Source organism: Coturnix japonica, chromosome Z (genome assembly GCF_001577835.2).
Source record: "Coturnix japonica isolate 7356 chromosome Z, Coturnix japonica 2.1, whole genome shotgun sequence".
Classification (NCBI taxonomy): Eukaryota; Metazoa; Chordata; class Aves; order Galliformes; family Phasianidae; genus Coturnix; species Coturnix japonica.
In genome coordinates this window covers 41165086-41183045 of record NC_029547.1, presented here as the reverse complement: position 1 = coordinate 41183045, position 17960 = coordinate 41165086, and the positions used below count along the sequence as shown (strand labels likewise).

At 38.8% G+C, this 17960-nt stretch overlaps 1 long non-coding RNA gene and 1 other non-coding gene across 2 annotated transcripts; both read left to right on the top strand.

The window, feature by feature from the left end:
- The first annotated feature begins 14406 nt into the window (after window positions 1-14406).
- LOC107306355 lies at window positions 14407-17074 on the top strand. Its single transcript, XR_001552086.2, has 3 exons — window positions 14407-14615; window positions 15311-15456; window positions 16887-17074. It is a non-coding gene; the product is annotated as an uncharacterized LOC107306355 (long non-coding RNA).
- LOC116652574 lies at window positions 14732-14863 on the top strand. Its single transcript, XR_004305734.1, has one exon. It is a non-coding gene; the product is annotated as a small nucleolar RNA SNORA13 (small nucleolar RNA).
- Window positions 17075-17960: the final 886 nt, after the last annotated feature.

Below are 17960 nucleotides of genomic sequence, written 5' to 3'. Positions count from 1 at the left end.
AAGTAAATTATTTCACACATTTCTGTAAGATACATAAAACCTTTTTTATAACAATGTTAGCTATACAATATACAATGTAGATATAATATTCAATATGAACGTACTACAAAGCATTTCAGGCATGAAAACTCAAGCCTGCTTGAGAAATCAGCTACACCTATAAAACAAGAAGTTAAAGCAGCTGGCAAAAAATTAAAAATAAAAATGGTGAGAAGCACAGCAGACTGGATGGGACTTAGCTGAAGTTTTCTTTTCTTACACACAGAATCACATGTGAATCTCCTCAGTTCTGTTGTGCTGATGACGTTTGACAAGGAGCATACTGTAACCCCAGTGTACACTGGAGAAATCTTCAGGACAGGCACTGGTAAAGAGCTTTTACAGTGAGGTTTTTACAATCATGATGACAACATCATCAGAGGTGCTGGTGACAGTGCACCTCTGACAAACATACAGAGCTATGTCACGTTTGTCACTGTCAAAAGGTCTGCAGAAGATGAACTGTCAAGCCTGAGCCATCTAAGCACTTTGCTTTTATTGGCAGACCTGGACACTTACGTGCATAGGCTCTTTATCCACCTTTCTTTATTGTCTGTAAGTGTAAGATATTTGCTGGTCTAAGTGATGACATGCTGTGCTCTGAGAGGAGCCAAACATACCAGTTTCCTTATGTATTAGATATAACTCCAGAAACAATAAGCATATGCAAGATATACAGGAAGTGTAGACCGTGTCTAGAAAGTTTACTGATGGTGGTCCAGAATTTTCTCTGTTCACAGTGACATGATAAACTTCAAGGCACAAGCTGTGCCTGTGACCTGCTGCATATTCTTGAGTCATGGTTGTTGTGAAAGCTAGATGACATATGTCACAGATGAAGAAGCGATAGCTCTCAAATCATCCATCACCTCACAAGCAGTAGTGGCAGGAAAGACAATGTGTCCACCTAGTAGTTCACAGCCAGACCATTAACGTGACCTCTCTCTCCATGTATGGGAGCCAGAATTTGGGGTATAACACTATCACTTACAAGAGTAACAGAAAAAAATTGGTGGAAAACCCTGCCTCTAGTTCAGCTAAGACCAAAAAGGAACCTTAACAAAAGCACAAAACTCAGGTTGTTATATTCTTTTTATTTGATCCACCACAGAGAATTGTATTATCTGGTTTACTGCTGTAATCATATATTGTGGATTTGCTGTGGGATTTTTACTTTACATAGACTGAAACCCAATTCCTCAAAAGTGGTAGCATCTTAAAAAATATGTCAACAAAACAGGAGTGGCTTATGCCAGTTTTCAGTCACTGTTACCAAAGCTGTGCAAGAAAACCTACAATACAGCTGTACATCAATCCAAATGCATGAACCATACAGGTGAAGATAAAGAAAAAGTCATTTATTTCTAGCTTTGTGGCAACTCACATTGCCCCAAAATTCTTTTGTGACTATGCTAGTTTGGAAAATAAATAAATAAATAAATAAAAATCGTTTGTGTTCTCCAGATGCTGCACTCCTTGACAGGTTATGCCTTGGCAGCATCTACTTCAACTTTTCCAATGTTTTGATAGTTTACATGGCTTTTTTTGAGAGCTCAGTTCAGTGCTTCTGGCAGCTATTACTCTATCACAGCTCTGCTTCATTCTCCTCTATCTGCTCAGACATATTTTCTGATGTAGGTATGGACTTAAAGATGAAAAGAAGATACTTCAACAGGAATTTTGCCCTGTGTCCAGATCAGATACCATTCTTTTCAGCCCTTAGAATGAGCAGCTTTGGCATAATTCTATGATTTAATAAAAAATAGCCATTAAACAATTGGTTATTCATCCACCAAAGCAATTTTGCACCCATCTCACAAATATTCATCAGCAGAATGTACTGCAAAAATTATTATTTCTAAATTCTGAAAAAAGTAAACTCTAACAGACTGCTTCTTCCAGAATTCAGAGTATTCTGCTCATGACAGAAACCTGTTTGACTGGATGGATCCTCTTTGAAATCTCAGGGTAATGTAATGTCAAATAAACTGTTTCTTTGTTAATAAACTAGGGGGGGAAATCCATCATGAGATGCTATTATAATACAATTAAGTAACAAATTATTTTCCTTTGTCTTCTGATAGTAAACATTATAACAAATGAGTTTACTGATTGTAATGTTCCTCAGAACAAGTCCTGCTAAGTAAATATCCAAAATTGAAAGTATTAACATAAAACAACAACAACAACAACAAAAACCCACAAACAAACAAAAAACATGAGTTTAAGAAAGCTATTTTCTTAAGAAAAGAAAACATACCTAATGCACAAGGAAATGCAACTCCCCATGTGACTTGTCTTTCCAATCATAATTAATAGGCCCTTTCTGTGATATATAAATACATAGAGGTACTCAACATTGTATTAATCGAAATTGCTTAGCAACTTATTTCACATAATAGACATATACAAGGAAACCTCTAATCTTTTGTGATTAATTAAAAGAAATAGAGCATATTCATCGAATAAAGAATTTGAATCAAATTATTGTCTTGTATCTGCCAGTTCAAGTTTCCATGACAACTTCTTTCTGCTCATGAATAGCAGATTGTGAAGAACTACAGAACTGTGATTCAGATGCATTCTACATTTGATTTGAGTTTATAAAACAGGGAACCTAGGAAGAAGAATGGGAAATACGTGCTCATGATGTTCATTTTATGAAGTATGTGAGTGTGCATTACAAAAGACAGAATAACAATGATGTGACTAGTTCTTCCAATTTGAACTCCTGACTGCTGGCTATGATGATAAATAATGAAAAAACACAACTTGGGGTTAATCGAAGTTCATTGTTCCAAATCAAACTTACATCTGCAAAATATCTGATTGCTATAAAGGAACCTAGTCAAACTGATTTCAAATCTGAACAGGTTTTGTCTGGGACTGAAATACATAGGGTGTATAATCTTGAAAACAATAAAGGATCTAGAACTCCTGTTAACCACAAAGCATCCCTAATTGAATGACCAGCAGCAGAAACTACAACAGGCTATTCCTTCACTATGTGAGCTGAGTGTTACATGAAAAGCAAAATGTTTACAGAAAATAAATAAATAAAATAAAATAATAAATAAATAAATAAAAATGTATCTCCTATTGATGGCAGAGTCATCAAATGAAAACTACTTTAAGTAAGCATATTGTTTTGGAGCCTTCAGTTCCTTTGTATCCAAAAAGATACAAGGTTTTGAGGATGACAGGGTTAAAGGAGATATATTTGATAGAACCTGAGCAAAGTAGCTCTGCAATACAAATAACTGGACAGGAATTCTTTTTCAGGATTTTTCAGCCTCTTAAACCAGCTCTATTCTCTACCTAAAATCATCCATTTGAAAATCTCCTGGAGCTAATAGGGTAGATGCAAAAGGAAGTATTTGTATGCTTCATAAAAGAGGTATTCAGCTTTCCCAGAAGACATATCATTTTTTCTGTCTCCTAAAGTAGCTGTGAAGACAGTTGCAGAGACAAGTAAGCTTGCACAGCGCAGCATATTAACACAGACTCAGAACAATATTAATGAAGCTATATGATCAGCAAGCCAAAGCTGGCCCGCTTACAGGCAGTTTTAAGTGTGGTCAGAACAAACGTTAACTTTTTGCATAAAAACACACTCAGAATGAACTTTTCAGTTTTAGCTATTTGTTCTGACAGTCTTGTTTTTTCGAAGTTCAGTATGAGATACACCAGGTGTGAGTTCTAGAGATGTTAAACATTGTGCATGTCCCGGCACCAGCTGTGTTAACTTTGTTTCACTTGTAGCAAACACATCTGAAACGATTTTCAAGCTGAAGGTTCATGCAATGCATCTACGAAAACAAAGGCTATTCTCAACAGGTTGAACTGAGAGTAAAATGCTCATTTACCCGAACACTTTTAGAGAATCAACTAGGTAAGAAACATTCTTAGCTACACCCAGCTACACTCTATTCACTACCATAGAACACCATCCCTATTATTTCACTGACAGTGCTGAGATTTCTTGTTCTGCCTAAGTTACAGAAAACACAAATCATGTGCACAACTTTGCATGCCCTCTATTTGTCAGTAATGTTTTTTTCTATGACTAAATCCTCTGAGTGGCATTGTTTCTTAGCTTTCTGTATCTGGGCATGTGCTTTCTGTCTTCTTGTGCTAATGAATATTTATGCAAAGGAAATTATTACCAACCACAACTTCAATCTGTTGCAGGGAATTGCTGAGTTCATGTTTTTCATAGTATTTGCCTGGGGCACACATTTGACCAATGCATTCCACTCATTTGTTAGGAACATTTTTTTAGGTATTTTGAAACATTTTCTGCCACCTTCCCTAGAGATGTTAAGACATTAGAATGAATTCCAATTTACTAAAAAAACAAACAAACAAACAAACAAACAAAAAAGTACTTTACAGGATACATTAAAATTATTTCAGAACATCTATTCCAAGCTTTAAGTGTTTTTCATAGAGATTTTTTAAAAAGGAAGGGTATAATTATAGTAACTTCTAAAGATTCCACCCCTTACAGAAGAAATTACTTCATATCTCAGACTAGTATATAGTTTCCTGTATTTTGACATCATCATCATCTGGTAATATATAGGACCAAGAAAGTTATTGTTAATAACTTATTAACAGTGAAATACCCTAAGTAACTTAACACTCCATAGTCATGAAGTTGTGTCTTTTTCTTCTTAAAGCAAATTTCTCTTTGTAGAACTATGCAGTGCTTCACATATCATAACAAACTGTGATGGAATGAACGTGCATAAAAGAGCACATGTAAGGACACAGGGCCTTGCCATGAAAAAGAGGAAAAAAAAAACAAAACAAAACACACACACACACAAAACCAAAAAAAAACCCCACACAGTTCAGTTTAGAATGGAACATAAAAAATGTTCTTAACCTCTTACAGACAGTTTTAAAGTAAACATACAGGTACAGCCAAATTTACAATTTGCTTGTACTTAAACACCTAAGTTCTCTTCACATGTTCTTTAAAATACGTGAAGTTCTGTTTAGTATTACTGCACTGAAATCAAGATGATTTTCCTTTCTAATGTAGTATGTGTCTGCCAAGAATGACTCATCTTAATCACATGGCTTTTTTAAGTGGCTAGTTCTTGCTTTTTGAGTTGAATAAATTGAGCCTTCTGCATTCCAATGCTGCTCCAGACCCTTTTTAACATAACTGTTTATCTTTCTAAATCAGATAAATAGACAAATGCCTGGTATCTGAGTTCACCAACATTTGTGTAAATCTGCAGCTTTGCATCTGATCTCAGCAGAACTATTCAAAGGGCAAAGTGACTAAAACCTTTGAGTAGTTTCCTTGACTAGTAGAAGTACTTTTTCAGATGCCATTTTTGAATCTAGGCCTAAGTTACTGGTATTTATACTTCTAAAAATCTCTAAGTCCTATCTTGCAAACTCAGATACATGACTTATACACTGCCCTACAAGGAGAAAGATAACCAAGCACCAACAAACTGATGTTTTGCTCCGATGTGTTTTCAGATCATTACACTAACCTCTGTATTGCTAAAACCACACATCAGTATTTTATTTTTCTTTTCATCACTAACTTACCTTTTATTTAAATGGCACTCACACCTAAACCTAACTGGTACCTACTTTTGTTTTCAATTTTTGAACACCTATGTAACAGCAATTTGTAGACTGTAAATTGATTTGGACAGGTTTTTAGATAATCTTTAAGATTCAGTTTCGATTGTATCACACTTTGCATGTGGCATTTTTTAGGCCCAATTCTGATACTTATTTAAACCTAAGCATACAGCTAACAGAGGCATTCACTCTGCAAGCATGAAGGTAATCTGAATACACCTTTTTCATTAGATCTTCGCTATACCATTCCGTCAGTTAATGCTATTGAGACTGGAAACTATGTTTTCAAGAATTTTGTTTAGATCTAATCAGCAGAGCTCCATTCTTACTTGAGGTATTTATTAGAACACTGTTGAAAAAAATAATGGACAGGTTTCTGCAAAATCAGCATAGATTTTTCAAGTAATTTCAATTTGAACCCTATATGCTTCTTAGCTTATCTGTGAAGAATGGAGATTAGCCCCCAAAATTGAAAAGCTTCTGGAAGCAGGAAAGTGTCCATAAGCAACGGAGGAACAACCAAAATGAGCATCAAGAAGTGCTAGAGTAAATGTTTGCTTAAGCTCCACCACCATGGCTCATCAATAACTGGGCTCCCACACATGCCCTCTGTTTCAGATTCCCTAGTTTCAGGAAGAAGAAAATGATTAGACACTCATCTTCAAGGTTATGTACATTGGGACAATGACATATCTCCTCAGCACTCATAGGTTTTCCTGCAGATGATCTAAGTAAGCTTAGTAACTAATCACAGCAGTGTGAAGTTTTGTAAAACTGTCTCCACAAATAAATGTTTGAGCAGCTTCCTTCTGCAGGGCTGCACAGTGCTATGTTACTGTGAGCACCCGAATGGCCCAGCTACAAAGTATATTACAGTTGTTTGTGTAAGTGAAGGTCATACATTCACTTACACGCATAGGAAAAGAATAGTCAAAGCACAGACCTAACCTCTAATCCCCTTCTAAAGGTAAAGGATGTTTCTGTTTGTTTTGACTGAATATTATTATTCTGTTTTAATGTTTCCTGATGTTTCCCATGGTGGTTTGGTCAGCCTAATACTTCAGCTCACCCAAAGAAAGATCTTTCTTAATATTTTGCACTGAATCAATTTCTGTTTTGAAAATATTGATTTTGTCATCATTTAAAAATAGAAGCATTACAGGGTGTTCTGTAGGTAACAGTACTAAGAGGGTTTCCTATGGATTTATGTCCTTAGTTCTCTCCACCTTCTCACTGAAACAACACCCCCACAAAGAAAGAAATATGAGCAATTTGCCACTATATGCATGATTGATGGGTGGCTAATGGGCTACCAAACAGAATATCTAAGAACTGAGTTCTATCGATGCTCAGCTGAACATGAGGTGACCGTGTGCCCAGGTGGCTAAGAAGGCCAACAGCATCTTGGCCTGTATAAGAAACAGTGTGGACAGCAGGAGCAGAGAGGTGATCATCCCTCTGTACTCAGCTCTGGTGAGGCCGCATCTTGAGTACTGAGTTCAGTTTTGGGCTCCTCACTACAAAGAAAGACATTGAAGCCCTGTAACGTGTCCGGAGAAGGGCAATGAAACTGGTGAGGGGTCTGGAGCACAAATCTTATGAGGAGCGGCTCAGGGAGCTGGGATTGTTTAGGCTGGAGAAGAGGAGGCTCAGGGGAGACCTCACTGCACTCTACAACTTCCTGAAGGGAGGTTGTGATGAGGAGGGGCTTGGCCTCTTCACAGAATCACAGAATCACAAAATGACTCAGGTTGGAAGGGACCTCAAGAAGCTCCAACCCCCTGCCTGGCAAAGCCACCAAACTTCCATGTTGCCCAGGGCCCCATCCAACCTGGCCTTGAACACCTCCAGGGAAGGGGCATCCAAAACGCCTTTGGGCAGCCTGTTCCAGGACCTCACTACTCTCCTAGTAAAGAACTTCCCCCTAACATCCAACCTAAATCTTCCCTCTTTCAACCTAAAACCATTTCCCCTTGTCTTACAATTATCGGCCCTTTCAAAGAGTTTGCAAGCCTCCTGATTATAGGTACCCTTCAGGTACTGAAAGGCTGCAATGAGGTCACCCTGCAGCTCTTCTCCCAGGCAACAAACAGGACCCAAGGAAATGGCCACAAGTTGTATCAGATGATGTTTAGATTGAACATAAGAAGCTACTTTTTCTCTCAGAGAGTGGTCAGGCACTGGAATGGCTGCCCAGGGAGGTGGTAGAGTCGCCATCCCTGGCAGTGCTCAAGAAGCGTCTACATAGAGAGCTAGGAGATATGGTTTTGTGTTTTTCTGTAGGTTTGGTAAAGGGAGGATGGTTGTACTAGGTAATCTTGTAGGTCCTTTCCAACCTTGTGATTCTATTATTCTGTCTTTTTTTTTTTTTTTTTTTTTTTTTTTTTTCTCAGTGAAGGCTTTTGCTTCTACAAAGGCACTAATTTTCATTAGATCTATTCATTCCAAAAATTTTTTTTCCTTTCCTTTAGTCAGTTAAAAATGTCCAAAAGGGCTGAATAACTATGGGAATGCCTAGTAGTAAAGCAGTCTGATCACAAAGTCTTAGTAGCCTAAAGAAAAGATAATCTAATTTGCAGTGAAAGGAACTCACAGTATATCCTTCCTTCTGCTAAGCCTTCTTGGACAGAAGTTCTGGAGAAGTGATCTCTTCAGACCAGGTGTACACAACTGGCTTTTTTATACTCCTCTTAGTGAGTGAAATTCCTGTGAGGCCTACAGAACTTCTGGAAAAGGGAAAATCTCTAATGTTACATCTAAATAAAACATATCATTACATACGTTTGTAATATTCAGCTTCTGTTTTACTTATGCCTATGTCCCAGCTTTCCAATTGCTTCAGCACCAGCCGTCTAATGCCTTCTTCTAGGCTGTAAACACTCCATGGGGTATGGAGCTATCAAACTTTACCAAATATTACCACTATGTAGCTCTTTCAAGCCTTGTTGGTTCTTGAAAGCATTACTCGTTTAAATATTGAGCAAAAGTGAAAAAAAATAAAATAAAAATGGTGCCAATAGGGTAAATCTATCATTCTTTTAAGTTATCAGCTTCAGTTCAGGCATCACTTCTTTAGTACTTAAGGGCCATCTTTCCATGAAACAGATACATAAAAATAAAGACACTTTGGTAATTCTAGACATTCTCCTTCTCATTTGTTGGAGCTGAAATCCCTACAAACTTACTGCTCACTACTTTTATGCTACTTTTGTGTGGTTTGGGTTTGTTTTTGATTTTTGTTTCCTTTTTTTCCTTTTCTTTTTCTTTTTTTTTTTTTAAGTAATTAAGAGCTAATATTCTATTTCCCCTATAGCCATATGCCAAGGAAGCTCCTTATGAAGGACTACAGTGGCAGCCCTCCCTGGGAATTGGATCATCACATCACACATTTGAGATGTACACAGAATTATTCTCTTGGCTACTTATGTTCCTGCCCATCTGCTGGAGTGGCAAGGCGCCTGCTTGCAGGCTGACGTGTCAGTTTCAATAAAACAAAACCAACAATTAGAGAAAGAAAGGAAGAAAAAACCTCCCACTTATGTAATACTTCCAGCACTTGTACTTCCATGAGGAATCCCTCCTCAGCCACAGTCATGCCATATGTTTCTTTCACACAGCACCTAGTGACATTTGTGCTGTACTTCAGTGGTAAGAAAAGAAGATGAGTTTGAAGCTGCCAGAATGACAGACTGCATCCAGTGGAAACCTGAGAAGTGAACTGAGACAACATGTGGTGTCCAAACACGCTACAAGGAAACATAACTGGTACCTGTAACTGGTAAAAGCATTCATCTCTTAAGTGTAGTTGATTGTAATGGATACTCCCACTTGCCTAACAAGAAAGGGAGGGAGGGAGGAAGAAAGAAAGAAGAGAGAGAGAGAGAGTGAGAGAAACAAAGAAAAAAGAGAGGGGAGGGGAGACAGAGAACAGTATATCATATTTGCCCTTGTGCATGAACAGTGAAATTTATTGTTTTCAAAGGACTTATGTGCACGTTGACATTCAGTAAAAAAGTCCACAGAAAATGTCCAGAGAGAAAATTAAAAATAAAATAAAATAAAATAAAAAATAAATAAAAAGGAAAAGGTATTTTAGAGGAGCTGATTCTAGCATTCACATGAGGAAAAACTGGTTGGTGCTTGTTTATCTTCCCTGAACTGTAAGGCAGGAGCTAGGACTCAGTACAATGGGGACCAGACCTGCTGAGACACAAAAGATATTCTTGCACAGCCTACTTTGTGGGACAGAGCTAAGTCCTTAGGTTTGAAATAAATGTAATTTTGAGCAAAATGCTACTTCAAAATGCCATTATCTGGTTGCCAATTTAGAGTCAAGTGTTCAGACTAGCTGCATTTACATTCTAGCTTTTAACCTGTCGAGATGGTTAATACAACAATGTTAGGTAATTATATGTCAAATCTGAAAAGCTACTTCTTTTATTTCAGACATTTAGATGAGGAATTTATTCCTGGCCAGGTAACAGCATTGTCCTCCGCTGAAAAGTAAACACAGTAGAGAGCATTGAAAGCCAGCACTAGTGATGAAGAGGACAATAAACACAGTGAAATAGTGACATCTATGTTTCAAAACTGTTTCTACGTGGTTCGCTCTTGAAGGTTTTCCACAAACTTCATGCTCCTGATGGGTAGGAGTGCATAGGTCTTAGTGCATCCCAGTGGAGAGTCAGTTGGCTGAGCAGGGCACAGATACAGAGGGAAACATAAGTTCCACTATGCAAAGTGTAACTGCAGTGATACCACGAAACATTTGAAGCATGTCTCTGTACTGTGCAAATGGAGAGAAATATTTTAGAATGGGCACCAAAAATAAAGCCCAGCATTTTAAGCAAGTATGACCTACTCTGTTCACCAAAAAACAGAAGTCTTACTACTCCCTTCTCTGGAAGTTTGGCATTGTATTTACCCCAGTGAGAAGACATCACTGCAAGGAGATGTGATTGTTTGGCTCAGCTCAGCAATCAATGTACATGCCTGTATTGCAGCTGGGTATGTCCTTGAACACAAACAGGAATAGAATAGGCATTTGTGGTTGTTCTGGATTAAGCTAAAGCCAGTAGATCTTGAGGTCAAGTGAAAATTTCTATCCCATTTTCCTGGTGAATAATGCTCTGGATATTTCCACATACACAGGATAAGAACTGTAAATCTACAGATGAACACCACGTTGCATAATTTATCATTTATTATTTATAATTCATAACTCATAATAGTTCTTAGTCAATGGGACGAATATTGTAAATTAATACTCATATTTCCTTATTTCAAACTGAAAGTATCTTATAGTCTCCAATTTTCTAATTGAACAGGATGTGCAATCACAGGGTGAAAGAAAGGCTCTGATTATAGAGCCTTAGATCTTAGACCATGTCAAGCCAAGCCATTTTTCCAGTGAAACTACAATAGTGAGGTTTAAGGAACACAATTGGTGTAAAATGGTGTTAACAGTATGTTCTGACTCTACCAGACAATATTATTTCTCAATTACCACACAGTCTCACAACAGAATATTTCATTCTCTGAATCACACACTGCTTCTATTTGAAAAGAAAAATCCTCTGGGACTTTACACCCCATTAGAAAGAATACATTAAAACAGACTGAAACATGCAGAAGATCAATGTTCATCAGAGCATTAGATGGGCATACAGAGGAAGGAGAGAGTGAAGGAAGGAAGAAAAATGCATAGGTCAAACTGATCCGCAGTCCTGTAAGTTCTTTGCAGCATGTCATGGTAAGCTGTCTAGAATATAGTTTCCCTCTAGTGGCCCTCTTTCCTGAGGGCTCAGTGCAGTAGGTCACAATATGCACAAAATGCTTCAAAAAGAATAGCTCACACTGCATCTATTCTCCTTTTGAAGAATCCCCCCAGAACTGCCAGTGATTTATTCCAGATTTCCAGGAATTGCCTGATCTACCGCATAGGTAGAGAACTGTGTTACATACATGACTGCTTTTTCTGGTCAGGAGATGGGAAGTAGACCTCACTCTTATAACTAGAAAAAACAACTCTCTCCAAAGAGTGACAAGAAAAATTGGTCATCTCTTCTCAGGTAAACATAGGGATGAGTCAAATCTTTCAGAACTGGAAAAGGCACATTTTTATTTTTATTTTTCCCATAATTTGTCAAAATTAGGGAACTCCTAACCACATCAGTACTAGGACCTCCTAGCAGGGATACATCAGGACAGACAAGAAAATGTCACCACATTTCCTTCCTTTAGAAGAAGGGAAGGACAGAATAGAAGCAATGATTTTTAATTTTAGTTGAGGATGTGCTTTTGCTCCCACGCTTCCAGTCCCCTGAGGCCCCATGACCCAAAGGCACACCACCATACATGGTAAATCATTTGGATACAGACAGCAGTTCGTACGGAAACAAAATGCCAGCACACTTTTCAGGGCAACAAATGATAGCAGTGCGGCAACAGTAGAAAGAATTGTCAAGTCTTAAACGTGAACAGAACCAGGAGGCAGACTGCTGATGCACACACACATTGCTCTGCATAGGCTCCCTTCAGGCAAAGCCAAAGGAGCTGTGATTATGGAACCACATTCACCAACAAAATGTACTGTATTTTTTAGTACCCAGATACACTCTTCTCATTATCTGGACAAGAACAGACAAGCTGCATGGTGAACCTGGGTTGTCTTCCACTCCTTATTCATCACTGGCAAGGAAAATGATGATGGGAAGAAACAAACAGGTACACCTGGACCAGTCCAAGGGGTTCTGCTAACAGACACATCCAGAATAAAAACTGAAGGGACTGCAGTTTTTCTCACAGTTGTCCTGTCCATTTCTACAGGGTAAAAAGAAGATCCTTATTCCAAAAAAGCAGAAGAACAGAGTCAAACAAAACCTATAAGCCATACTTCAAGTTTGCCCTGTACCAAATGGACTGAACACCCTACTCATGAATATTATGAACTCTTAACACTTCAGAGAGTGCCATAATGCAACAGATCTTCTTTGACAAGAATAATATTAGTTTTGGAAAACACCCTAGAAAGATACTACCACTACTACCCAGTGTGGAAAAACAAAGAGCTGCTCGATTTACACATTACCCACCTTAGCTTCTCAACAACAGTTCAAAGCCATAACAATGCTAGAAAAGATGAGTGGATCAGTGTTTTTGTTAGCCAGCATCCTGCTTGTTCCCTCATTCTGGGGAAACAAACTCCATACACAGCCCTCTAGATGAAGAAGAGTGGCAGTGGAAATATTTGAAAGGAAAAGATCACACATTCAGCAGAATTTTTAAAGCACTGATATTTTACTGTTTTGCTTTTGTTTTTAAGCTGAACAGATACATTTGGAAGCTGAGTGGAACTTCAGAAGAGGTTGTGCAAGCTAGCTGAATGGACAATACCATGGCAAATGCATTCAGAAACATTAGAGAAAAAGTAAAATACACTGGAGAAATAAAAAACAATGGTTTGGAGCTGTAACTTATAGTAGTATAAGGAGCCACTGTGACACGAACTTTGGCTGTTTCTTCTGCTCTCACAAATATCAGGAATGCTGATGATTGACAATAACACCTTTCCAAAGATACAGTACCAGCCATATCTCCGGGTTTAAACAACCTCTGTAAGTCTTACTATTCCGGGTAGCTTCACGCTGACCTACTGCCAGCTTCGTAACCTTCCCCTAATACATTTGCTACAGACAAAGGACAGGATATGTTCGCTGCTAGCAGCCGGTAGAATCTCGGTAATTCCCTCCCTTCCCTACTGCTCATCATTCTCGGCACTATACTGACCTCTGGTGGATGCAAGGAAGAGATATTGCAAACAGTGGCCCAAAAGCTAAGGAAACCACACCCTCGAACTTAGACGAGAACTCAGAGAAGGTACACAGAAAGCCTGCCTGCTTCCGAAAGTGTTCCTGATCACTCAAGAGAACAGCGTAGGAAAATATTTTACTGATGACTCACTGCTCACTAAGCATTTTACTGATATTTCAGCTCACAATGCTCCCTTGAGATACATACTCTCCTTATCAGCACGTTAGGATTTCCTGTAGCAACAATCACTAAAATATTTTGTGCACAGCAGTCCCATATCCTACATGAGGAAAAGCAAGAATAGGCCACTCTGTAATCTTTTACTACAGTAAACAATGCAGAACAAAGCACATAAACTAAACTGCAACTGTTCTTGGACCTACAAACATAATATTTAGCCATTTTATTATATTTTACTGCACATTTTAATCGTCTCCAAAGGCAAATCACTTGGTTTTAAAAGTTCTTTTCAGCGAGATGTTTTGTGGCATGATGCCACAAATACTGGAACTGGCAAAACTTACAGAGCAGCGGATTAAGGATGGGAACAGGAACAAGAGGCTGCAAGGCAGGGAGGACAGGAACTAGTATTCCTGCTAAAGAAAATACAACAGGGAATGTTATCCTTACAGGTTAGTGCTGGAATTCACTCAATAAAACTAAGGTCACATCCAGAAAGAGTGGAATAAAACAAGACATTACAGATTCAGATTTTGACTGCTTTTAGCGTCCCAAGTAAGCAATGGCTATTGAAAAGAATGAGGAACCAGAAATATGTGGGCAGCACTGCGGCTGTGCAGTAAACGCTGCCCCTTCCCTCCGGGCGTCCCCATCCCGCAGGGGGAGCGCGCTGTGCAGACCTCTCCTCACCGGGCTCTATGAGCTACAAGCCGTTCTGCCCGGGCCTTCGCCCTCCAGCACGGGGAAGCAGCAGCGGGGTTACCGTCCCCTGCTCGTGTAAGGCCGCCGGTGCCCCTCCGCAGTGCGGTAGGGCCGGCACACCTCCCTCCCCTCCATTACGAGGGCGTTGTTTGGCCCTCCCATGGCACTGTGGGAGCTGGAAGGGCTGCCTTTTTGCTTTCTCTCCTCGGCCATGTGTCTTGATGGCCGCCCGACAGTCTGTCCAGACCAGGAGAACCTGTTGGAAGACGGTAACTTCCTGCTGATATCATCTTGTGCTGAACTCTTTTGGGCAGGCTTCTGCCATTTTAAACGACAGACCCCTTTTAAATGAGGGCTTCTTTGTTGATCGGTATACTTCAGTCTTTGCCTTTGTGTTGCCCATTCATTGCCTTCTAAAATGAATGTGGTGTCAAAAAAGGCAGACAGGAATTCTTGCTCAGGCTGTGTAAGGGGTTGGCTGATTGCCTTTCTCCTCCCTGTCTTTGCAAGGACAGAATAAAAACCTGTAGAAACTGTACGGTTGAACAATTGCATGGTAGGTTTTATGCCTCAGACCTTTTAAAAGAATAATTTGACATTTTAAAAGGGGGAAAGACTAGGTTGTTGATGGCCACTCTTAATACTGGTCAGCTGTCCTGTCTACCAGAATAACACGAACAGTTGTGCTAGTTTTTTTTAGTACAAATAGGTACAGAATATTTTTGCCTTTATGCATTGGCTTTTTGTTATTAATGGCTGTGGGATCAGAGCAGCATGAAGCAAATCCCTTTGCAGGACTGCTCCGTATTGGCCATCAACATCTTCTACTGATGTGCTGTGATGTACTGCAGAAAAAACAGTGCTCATTGATAACTCTTTTGAAAGTGCAGAATATACTAGAGCAGACGTGTGTCTTGGTAATTAGCAGGGTTTATTCTTACTGAAGTGCTTCACTCTCTTACAGTGTGATTGTACAGTAGCCATGGGTGATCTTCCTAGCAGTTCACAAGCTCACAGGGACAGGAATGTGGTGAAAGCCTCTACATGAGAAGAGCGTGTGCTAGAAGGTGACAAAGTAGTGACACGCCAGCTCTCCTGCAGTTTTATGAGGTAAGTGATAATAAATGCTTTTGCTGCTGCATCCTGTAGTTTTGTCCTGTAATGAAGCAGACTTACTTTTTTAAGTTCAGCAGACTTAACTCCAGAGCAGTGATCTGAACTGAAGCACTGAGGTTGAACTCAGCCTGATGACTAGGTTCTCATCAACAACAAAAGCAAAGTGGGAAGGCAGGTAAAAATTTTTGAAGCCAGGAACATTTGGGACAATATTGTAAGTGTGATGGGGGATGACTCACTGCTAACAAATCATTATGAATTCACCTGCATTTCAGGAGACGTAGAATCATAAAATGGTTTGGATTGGAGGAATCGGAATGGTATTTGTCATTAGTTCATAATTTTTATATTGTTGTTATTCAGGCTTTCGAGTGGTTAATGATTTTGTTGCCAGTTGTTTTTTTTCCCCACTGTTCCAGAACAACATAAGAGAAACAGATTTTATTATGGGGTGGCATTTGTAGTAGTAACTATCAAAACATAATTGTAGCCTTTGGAGGGGAGACCAGTTATTTCGCTGTTACTCACTGCCAAGAAGCAAAAGCAAGTGAACTGAGGTAAGTTTTGAAGGAGCTTTGTGATCCAGTAGTTGTCCATTGCGAAGCCAGTTATTCTTACAGCCATTTCCCAGAAGATACCAGCTTGGCTTATAAAATCTACATTATTTTGATGATAAGTGCAATGTTGTGTGTTTTTTTTTTAATAACCACAAGATTCAGTATTTTCATTTTGCACATATGTGTGTCCATACAAAGGTACGGGCTTCAGTAGTGAAAGATTCCTACATTGTTGTTTGTTTTTTGGAGTTGAAAATAGTAACAAAATGGAAAATTTCAGTGGAAGTATCCAATGTTTTACCAGTTCCAGTGAGAAAATGAACTAGCGAAATTCACTCGAGACTTCTAACACTGTAGTCACTTCAAGGTTTTGCAAGCAGAGGCAGTTGTTTATACGAGCCTGTCAGGCACTGGGAAGAAAAACGTACGTATTAATGGTAATCCAGTATGAATAACTACCTAATAACATGGCTATTCCTTGTTTTTCAACGTTAAATATCTAAATATGATCTTCCCTTGTATCAGCTTGCCATTCTTTGGGACTGTCATCATGTAATGCACAGATGTAATGTGCCTGGGTTCCTAATGGAAAATTTTCTGTAGCTCCCTGCCATATAGAAGTTGTCTGAGCTGCCGCAAAATTGTAGTTGGTTGTGACCTGAAATTTTGTTTAGATATGCAAAAAGCATGACTTTCAAACTCAGATTTGCAGATAATAGCTTCTGACTTTTTTCCAGAGTGCTGAGGGGAAGTTGATCGTTGTACCTTCATACTGTGCTCAGGGATCTGGCAATTCAGAGGATGTCACTGAACACAGATGTGTGATGCATGTGCCCTATCTCACGCTGCTTGCCTTTTTTTTTCTAGGAAGAATTGTTAGAACCAGCCTGAAACCAGTGGCAATGCAAGACTACTCCATAAGAAACAAAAAGCTGTTAAGGACTTGGGAACGTTAGGCCTTGAAATGCTTATGGTAACACGAGGTCTTTCTAACTGTGTTAGAACAGTGTTTATGTAGACATAAAAAAAATAAATATATTTATTTGTTATTAGAACTCTTGTCTTTTCCAAGCTGCACTAACTGCCAAACAGAAGCAACTGCCAAGACTTGTTTTTTATCACTTTTGGGTTACCAGTTCACTACTTCTGGTTAAAATACAGGAGTTAATTAGTGTATAGAACATAATCACTGAAACCACACCCTTCTGTCGCACTGAGAGTGTGTTAGCTGAGTTATATGCTGTGGTAAGGAAAAGCAGAAACTTAAACTTAGCATACTTATGTTTAATAATCACAGGAGAGGTGCTTTTTCCAAGTAAGCTTGAAGTAGAGTGAAATGCACTTTAAGAATAGGAAATTAATTTTTGGTTGATTTTGTTTTGTTTTCAGAAAAAAAGTTCATTAATTATTTGAATTAAAAGAGCAAATGCTAAATTTCTGTATCTTAAACTGTGTAATAATATAAGCAGATGATTAATGCAACATTTAAGCACAAGTGGGAGTTAATTTCTCGTTTCTCACAATGGAAGGCAGTTTAGACAAGTGATTAATTTTTAGTGATTCAGAATGTAATTACTGGATGCCCTTGAAAGCTTGAGGTTGTGCTAGGGACTACATTTCCTGAAGTTACCATCTGTTCAAGAGTTCTGTGCCTGGGTCTGTGTTTCTGAATTGCACGACTGACAAGGCTAGTTCTTAAGACGAAAAAAAACAACAACAAAAGCTGCTAACAGCCAGTACCGTTTTCTTGGTGGCTAAAATGTTCACTTCCTTTCAACAAGAAAAATAATGGGTAATCCTAGGCATCAGAATGTATTAACTGTCCCATGGTGTGGAATGAAGAATGAAAAAGGAAAGAAGGTAGAGACGGGAATATGCAAGGGGCACTGATCACAAAAACGGTAATGATGAACAGAATGATGGCAAAAGTAAGTAAATATA